This window comes from Schistocerca cancellata, chromosome 1, assembly GCF_023864275.1.
Source record: "Schistocerca cancellata isolate TAMUIC-IGC-003103 chromosome 1, iqSchCanc2.1, whole genome shotgun sequence".
In the NCBI taxonomy this organism is placed as follows: domain Eukaryota; kingdom Metazoa; phylum Arthropoda; class Insecta; order Orthoptera; family Acrididae; genus Schistocerca; species Schistocerca cancellata.
In genome coordinates this window covers 718,450,012-718,459,049 of record NC_064626.1, presented here as the reverse complement: position 1 = coordinate 718,459,049, position 9,038 = coordinate 718,450,012, and the positions used below count along the sequence as shown (strand labels likewise).

The 9,038-nt window shown below is 37.1% G+C and overlaps 1 non-coding gene across 1 annotated transcript; it reads right to left on the bottom strand.

Annotated features, from left to right (window-relative positions):
• Nucleotides 1-277: 277 nt before the first annotated feature.
• LOC126096804 (U6 spliceosomal RNA) lies at nucleotides 278-384 on the bottom strand. The gene has a single exon (XR_007522066.1). It is a non-coding gene; the product is annotated as a U6 spliceosomal RNA (small nuclear RNA).
• Between the last annotated feature and the right edge of the window lie 8,654 nt (nucleotides 385-9,038).

Genomic DNA, 9,038 nt, shown 5'->3' with positions numbered 1-9,038 from the left:
GAATTACAAGGCACTCTGCCGTTAGTGGTGCGATGTGCAAACTCGTTAGGTGCATTCGCGAGTGCCTGAATGGGGTGTGATTACTTTTCTTTTCCGAACCACCTCGCGCATTAATTAATAACGTAACAGTGCCACTCATAACTCGTACCGAAGTACAGATTGTAATTTGTCGCTTGCACGTTTACGGAGTACAGTTAATCAAGAGATGTATTTGGTTTTGAGTAAATTCGATTTGTAGATCTTATTGACAGGGAAAAGTTTGTCGCTGGGTTCAAGAAAAAATGTGGAACGCTTCACGATTTTGCGTGTCATCCTTGCGCAGGGGCCATGCTAATCTTCTCTGTATCGTTCCAATTTTAGTATATGTACCGCCGAAGCGAGTACGAAAGGCGACTCTCAGATTGATGTATATATACTTACACAGCACTGTCAAAACTACCTTCTAGTTGCGGTGTCTTATGGCGTATTGTAACTTCTATAATAGGATGCAGTTTGGCTGAATTCCTAACCTATTTGCTGCTATGGCCCTAGTATAGGTTGATGCTGGGCAAAATTTTCACATTTTATTTTTCACACGGTGAAAAAAAGGCACGTTTCTGTAGAATCGTTCCCGTACATTTACAAGCACAACTATTGAGACCGCCATCTAGCAGTAGTCTCCAGAGTTGAGCTCTCGTAGCTGCCTATTAACTCTCGCAGGTCCTTTCCAATAGATGTCGAATTAGCAACCCAGGAAAGCGTAAGTTAAATTACGGGCATCAATAAAGACCCTTCGGTATGTGCAAGTGCTACAAATTCGGCAAAACTGACGAAGCGTAATTTAATTTTCATCACGTTAATGTTCTGTGCTGCCATCTGCGGGCCACAATACGTACCGTGACAGCGACGTGCTCACTTCATTCAAATTCCGTGCAACAGCTGATCGGAATGGAAAATATAAGTTGACTTTTGAACCTGTTAATTCGCTTTGGATTCGTTACTCTTTACTACGAAACCAATAAAACACAAGAAAACGGGAGGTGACAACCAGACGTAAACTACACGCTTCTACTTCGAAATGTATTTGCCCACTACCGGGTTCTGTAAATCTAAGAGATGCGTGTAAAAGAACGAAATATATGTACCTTTTACTCACTAATTAACTAATAAAAAACAAGAAAGCTAAAGGTTCCAAGCGGACAGAAACTACTTGCTTCTACTTCGAAATGATTGCTTATTTTCTTCATCGTAATGACCCAAAATGCTCATTGAAAACTAAATTGTATTCATCTATTATTCTAATTTAGCATATTGTGAATGTTGTTAGCTTATGGTTTCATGGTATATGTAATAATATTTTATTTATGGACATATAATTGTAAATCTTTTCATATCCAGTTTTCTACGTAACGCAATGTGTAATAAATCCTATATCATTTTTGTAATGATGAGATACAAGGATGCTAAGTAAATAAATAAACAAATAAATTGCCCACTATATAGTCCTGTAAATCAAAGACTAACATTAAAAGGACGGAATTTATGTATCTTTTCCCGTGTGAAACATTGGTGTTAATAATTAAATTGGGTCGAACCAAGAGTAGAAGCTAGGTTTATAATAATAGTTTGACTATATTCGTACTTAATCATACTGTGTATAGGTTTGTGAATTTAGGTGAAAGTAATTGAACAGTGTGTGTTGTAATTTTGGATGATTAACGGATTTCCATTATGTTTAATAAACCAGTGTGATTTCTTTGGTGTATTAGGACCACAGAAAAGTGTAGAAAGTTCATTGGTTTATGGATTGGTAATGTGAAATAATAAAGTATGTTCACTATATATTGAACAGAATATAATGCAGCATGAATACCACAATATAGTATATAAATGTAATATATCTCTCAAAGGTATATTCTCCACAACATAAAATATAAGCGAGATAGTCGGTAAAGATATTTTGCACAGAACTTGGTGTGTATAGACAACAAGCTAACAATGTGTGGAAAAGCAGTCTGTTTCTGACTAGTAAAAATGAAGTAGCCTCAATAGATCAATTAGCATGTGTTACCTGTTTCAGGAAGGGAGGTCAGTTCTTTTGATAGCTCCTTTCTGCATTCAGAAACCTTGTAATTCAACAGTTTCATTAACTCTCACTTAGTTGTGGTGAGATAACACTGGGATCTTACATATTGTTCTAACTGAGAGGAACATTTTGTGTTGAATGGGACAAAAATTATTGTTTTCAGTCTGTTAAACACAACACCTCAATAAAACTACCATTAATGCCGACAACACTGAATGGCATTGAAAAATGCTTCAGATTTGTGGCATTGACATGAGTTTTGAAATATGAGTAATTTAACCAAATTTGGTTTCTTCTAACCTAGTTAACGTTTGCTATGTTTCGCAATGATAATGGTGACATTAAATTCCCCACTGCAAATTTAAAACATCTAATACATTAACACACAGTATGCACAGAATGTTCCCTCCAGCACTTCCTGCTCATTATAACAAAGGCTGCTGATCATTTTACATCCAAGATAATGTTGGGCTTGCATTTGATCTTAGCATTAGACACTGTTGGTGCTGGTGAGTTAACCACTGGCTGTTCAGTTTGTTGATAGTGCAATGGAATATGGCAGATACCAGTAAAGACTACAGGAAAGTTGAAAACTGGGATACCAATAGAAGTGTGGAGTGTAAGGGACCATTCCGTTCTTTGGATACCCAACTTAGGCCCACCAGGAGCTGTAGCAAGTTTTATCTTAGTAAAAGCAACAGGTCGGTGCTTTAAGAGTGTAATGTGAAGTCCAGTTCAGAATCTAAAAAAGCAATAGTTCTCTTAACTGTGGCTTGAGATAGCATACCCTTAATTTAAAGGATGTAGAATTGTAACTATGCAACTGAATATGTAAATGAAAAATAAATATTCTTTTTTTACAAAAAGAATGATAATTAATTTATTTACTTATGTATTCATTGAGGGATCATTTCACTGTGATAAAGAACGTGTCATTATATAATGTAAAGAAATAGCTCAAAACATACACACACAGAATATAGAAGTATGATTTTAACAGGATAGGACAGGTGGTTGGCTGTGATCTTGATGAAGGAACTATACCAGCATTTGCTTGAAATGATTTAGGAAAACCTAAACCGTAATGGCCATACAAGGCCTACTCCGTCCTCCCAAATAAGAGGTCAGTGTCTGGACAAGTGCACAGAGTGATTTGTTTGGTACCTAGTGTAAATGTTCTTTGGTTTACATACAGTTGGTTTCAGATAATATAATATAAAACAATTAAGCACTTCATCACTGCACACACTAAGGACACCCACTGCTGACTCCTGGACCATGAATAAGTACTGTTCACCCGGAAAAATTGAGTCACTCAGTATGAGTGAGGTGTTGAACTCAGAAGACTGACAAGACATTGCTGTAATGCATGACACATCTCAGCACATGACTTTCTTGTAAAAGCGTAACCAAGTATTGATGTGTGACAGGCTATTGTAGTTACCTTCTCTCTAAGCACTTTTGTGAGTCCTATAGAGCAACCTTTAATTGTGTCATATAAATTACTTATGAATAATGTTTTAGCTTCATTTTTAAACTGGTCTGTTTCAGTATTTTTTCATCTCCTTAGGAAATGTATCATACCATTTTATTCCCCAATATAAGGTGATGTTTTGAGTTTATTGTTTGTTCTTGCTTGGTAAATGTGAGTCAAAACTGGCTCTTGTTCCACATGTACATAAATAAGTGTAATTGAAATACTTAGTAATATTTTCATTGATATGCACAGGAGCTTGATAGATTTACTCACTTAGTGCAGTAAAAATAACCAGTTTCTTTTTACAGTTTTTTACAATGAACCTGACCACTACCTCTAGTTATTATTCTTATGTCCCTTTTCTGCAATATGAAAACTGTGTCCATCATTTGTGCCTTCAGTTTCAAGAAAAGAATCCCATAGCTAAGAACTAATTGTATGTTGCAATAGTATATCACCCCAAGAAATTGGCTGTTACCAACTGATCATAAAACCCATGATGAAACTGAAAGAGCATAACACAATGATGATGTCCTTTATGCCAGCATCTTTCTGTGTTCATACCAATGTATAATGACAATCAGTATTCATCCTTAAAAACTTCATGTTCGTTAGTTAACTTATAGATTTATCGTCTATGTTTGATGCAACAGAGTTGTTTTTGCTCATTATAATGAAGAGCATGCTGCTTGTTTTCTGTATATTCAGTGTTAATTTATTACATGCTGTCCAGTTGTAAACATCCATGATGGTTTCATTTGATTCCTCTAATAGAGGTTCTAGTATTTTATCAGTGACAATGATGATGTTGTCGTCAGCAGAGAGACCTTTTTCTCCCCATCTTACACTTTTTGGAAAGTCATCATTGAATATCTCAATGATGTGTTATGAGTTTTGTCCTAGTGCAAATATTGCATGTTTGCTGGTGGTCTCCAGTTGTATCTAGTGTAAAACCAATAAACCTGAAGATAACTGACAAGAATTTCAATACTGAAAACCCAAGTGGTATTGGTAGGTCATTCTAGGCTTGTTATCCCAAAATGTTGGAAATTTCTACCATCTTTAATCCTAAATGGGACAAGTATCAACTTCTTCCCTTAGCAAAGAGTCTATAGAAGTAATAGTAGATGAAAATCAAAACTGGACTGAGCATGTAACTGCAAAATGCAAGGAGGCATCAGCATCTCTCCATGCCCTACAAAAATATAAAAAGCCTTTCCCTCTCTACATGAAAAAGAAACTTGTTAAAACACATATACTTCCAATTATTGACTACAGTGGGGTTACATTGCTGTGACTTTCCCAGGGGAGCTCATGTCAGCTGGAACTAGTTATGAGTGCCTGCATGTGATATACTCGTATCTGTGACATGTGACTCATTGATTATATTTCACCATCATATAAACATATCCATTTCCAGAAGGCAGTTAATGACACATCTACCTAAAGGAACAATAATGATTACCATTGTCCCTGTACACGTTTATTGCCCTTTACATCCTTCTTTCTAACCAGATTTTCCTCTTTTCCCAGTGCGCTTTGCTGGTGCCGTCTACTTAAATTTCCCTTCCTCAGAACTCAGTGCGTCAAAAGATATCAGTTTTGTACACATATAAATTCTTTTAATATCTACTACAGAAAGACAGCTGGAGAAAATGGAACCGGTTGTATGAATGTCAACAGCTCAGATGGAAATACAGTTCTAAGCAAAGAATGGAAGGCAGAAAGATGGAAGGAGTATATAGAGGGTCTAAACAAGGGCAATGTACTTTAGGGCAATATTATACAGATGAATGAGGACGTAGATGAAGATGAAATGGGAGATATTATTCTATGGGAAAAGTTTGACTGAGCACTAAAAGACCTAAGTCAAAACAAGGCCCTGGGAGTAGACAACATTCCATTAGAACTACCGATAGTCTTGGGAGAGCCAGCCATTACAAAACTCTATCATCTGGTTTGCAAGATGTATGAGACAGGTGAAATACCTGCCGACTTCAAGAAAAATATAATAATTCCAATCCCAAAGAAAGCAGGTGTTGATAGGTGTGAAAATTATCGAACTATCAGTTTAATAAGTCATGGCTGCAAAATACTAACACAAATTCTTTACAGACGAATGGAAAAACTGGGAGTAGCTGACCTCAGGTAAGATCAGTTTGGATTTCGTAGAAATGCTGGAACACGTGAGACAATACTGACCCAACAACTTATCTTAGAAGATAGATTAAGGAAAGGCAAACCTATGTTTGTAGCATTTGTAAACTTAGAGAAAGCTTTTGACAGTGTTTACTGGAATACTCTCTCTTAAATTCTGAAGGTAGCAGGAGTAAAATACAGAGAGCAAAAGGCTATTTACAATTTGTACAGTAACCAGGTGCAGTTATAAAGAGTCGAGGGGGCATGAAAGGGAAGCAGTAGTTGGGAAGGGAGTGAGACAGGGTTGTAGCCTATCCCCAATGTTATTCAATCTATATATTGAGCAAGCAGTAAAGGAAACAAAAGAAAAATTTGGAGTAAAATCCATGGAGAAGAAATAAAAATTTGAAACTGTCCTGGCAGATTAAAACTGTGTGCCGGACCGAGACTCGAACTCGGGACCTTTGCCTTTCGCGGGCAAGTGCTCTACCAACTGCGCTACCCAAGCACGACTCACACCCCATCCTCACAGCTTTACTTCCACCATTACCTCATCTCCTACTTACCAAACTTCACAGAAGCTCTTCTGCGAACCTTGCAGAACTAGCACTCCTGGAAGAAAGGATATTGCGGAGACATGGCTTAGCCACAGCCTATGGGATGTTTCCAGAATGAAATTTTCACTCAGCAGCAGAGTGTGCACTGTTATGAAACTTTCCTGGCAGATTAAAACTGTGTGCCAGACCGAGACTCGAACTCGCGACCTTTGCCTTTCGCCGGCAAGTGCTCCACCGACTGAGCTACCCAGGCACGACTCACGCCCCATCCTCACAGCTTTACTTCCGCCATTACCTCCTCTCCTACTTTCCAAACTTCACAGAAGCTCCTTGCAGAGTGAAAATTTCATTCTGGAAACATCCCCTAGGCTGTGGCTAAGCCATGTCTGCAATATCCTTTCTTCCAGGAGTGCTCGAACTTAGGACCTTTGCCTTTCACGGGCAAGTGCCCTACCATATGAGCCACTAATGCACAACTCATGACCTGTCCTCAGAGTTCTACTTCCTGCAGTACCTCATCTTGCCTGCGAAAGGCTAAGGTCCCGAGTTCGAATCTCAGTTCAGCACACAGTTTTAATCTGCCAGGAAGTTTCATTTTATTACTATTTGCTATATTAAAATAGTTGTTATTTCTAAGGTAACTATGATGTAAAAAAAGAGTATTGTCTGTGTGAAACACTGGCCTGGCCACAGCGGCCAGCTAAGAGCTTCAAGTACCACTTTTATGAACTGATGGTCGATATTGTACTTCCCCAGTTTGAAAATAAAACTATGCTTATTTAAAAAGGTTGTCTTTCTTTCATGTAACTCTTTGATCTGTGTTTTATGATTAATCAATTATTTTTGAGAATGCATACAGTTGTGCAACTGGCCTGTAGTGCCCAAACACATCAGTAACAGACACATCCAGGAGACCAACCTCAAAACTGCTTCACAATTAATAGCTCAACCATTCTCTTTACAAATACCTATACTTTACAGTTACAAACAAATAATAATGACTTACAGGGACCACAAATAGAGAGTAATGGGCATACAATGTATGTGCTCTATGTACGAAGTTCGTGGGTATCCAGGTGGATAATGAACTGAAGCGGCACAGGCATATGGATAACTTATTAACCAAAAAGTTCAGTTCTACCTGCCTTGCACTGAGAAATATCTCACTGTCTTGATCTGCAGACAAGACTGCTAGCATAGTTCCACTCATTTCTATCCTATGGCACTGCAGCGAAGGTGAAAGTAGCCCTAAATTCAAAACTAGCAAAAATGAGCTATGTGGTAAGAATTCTCTGCAACAGTACTAGTGCAGAAACAGTTAGGGCTGTATACTTTGCTCGTGTACATTCAATACTGAAGTACGGTATCATTTTCTGGGGAAATGTACATCAGGCCATAACAGTTTTCAGGAAACAAAAGGCAATTATAAGAATAATGAAACAAGTGAGCAGCAGAAAATCTTGCAAACCTTTCTTTAAAGATCTAAAGATCCTACCCCTTCCCTGCATTTATATACTGGAAATAGTCATGCATGTCAAAAAAAGCATACTGAGAAAAGAAAACCTTTTTCCTCAAAACAAAAGTGTCCATGATTACAGTACCAGGTCAGACAGTGACATACATGTCAATCATTGTAACACCACATTATGCCAAAAAGGTGTACATCATGCAGGAACAAAACTTTACAACAGATTACCAAGACATATAAAATCTCTTACTGAACTACAAAGCTTTAAAAAGTCTGTGACATCCTACCTTCTGAAAAACTGCTACTATTCAGTCTCACAGTATCTTATGCAAGAAAAATGTAATTTGTATCTTTAATTGTAGAAATAAGTTATCCAGTATTTCAAAAATTTGTAATTATTAACTGTATAGATCCAATTTGTCATAAAAATTTATAAAATTTATGTTTGATATTTGAAAATCCAATAGCCAAAAACTGTTTTCTGTCCAATATCCTGTGTACAATATATGTACTTAAAAAGAGATTTATATGGACAAATAAATAAATAAATAAATAAATAAAAAGGATAGATAGCTATTCACCATATAGGGGAGATGTTAAGATGCATATAGATGCAACAAAAAGACTGTGAAACAAGTAAGCTTTCAGCCAAAAAGGCCTACTTCTGAATTAGACAAAAAACACACACACACACACACACACACACACACACACCACACACACACACACACACACACTATATGGTGAGTAGCACTCTATCCTTTTCATAGCATTGTCAAAGGTGAAAGAAGTACTTATGCTGCTAAGTGTGCAATAAGAGTGTTGTGTGAAAATGATAACTGAGCATTTTGCTGATGGTAGTATAGGAGGAAATTGCAATGGCTTTTTTCAAAGTAGCTTTTTCCTCTTAGTATATATATAAACCAGACAAGGAATAACTTCCATAATCACCGGTAGATTATCACTTGTTATAATTTGTTGCTACAGCAACTGAAGGAAATAACCAGCAGTGATTATTTTTGCCTGTTACTATATAACCTGACACATTTTGCATCGCTAAACGATCACCTCCACGATGGAATTCACATCACGCAATGTGTGAATGAATGTTAGGCAGCATAAGATTAACAGTAACAATAGGATAATGTCTGACTAGAGAGAAAAAAATAGCAAATTAAAACAGATCACAAACTAGGTAATACATTTGAAAAATGCTGGAAATCTGGCAGGGAATCTGTCATGTAGACAAAAAAGTGTGCAAGGAGACTAGAATTAGGATAATTGTTGTCAAAATAAGATTTTTCAGACTGGTTAGAGGTGTTACTAGCAAAG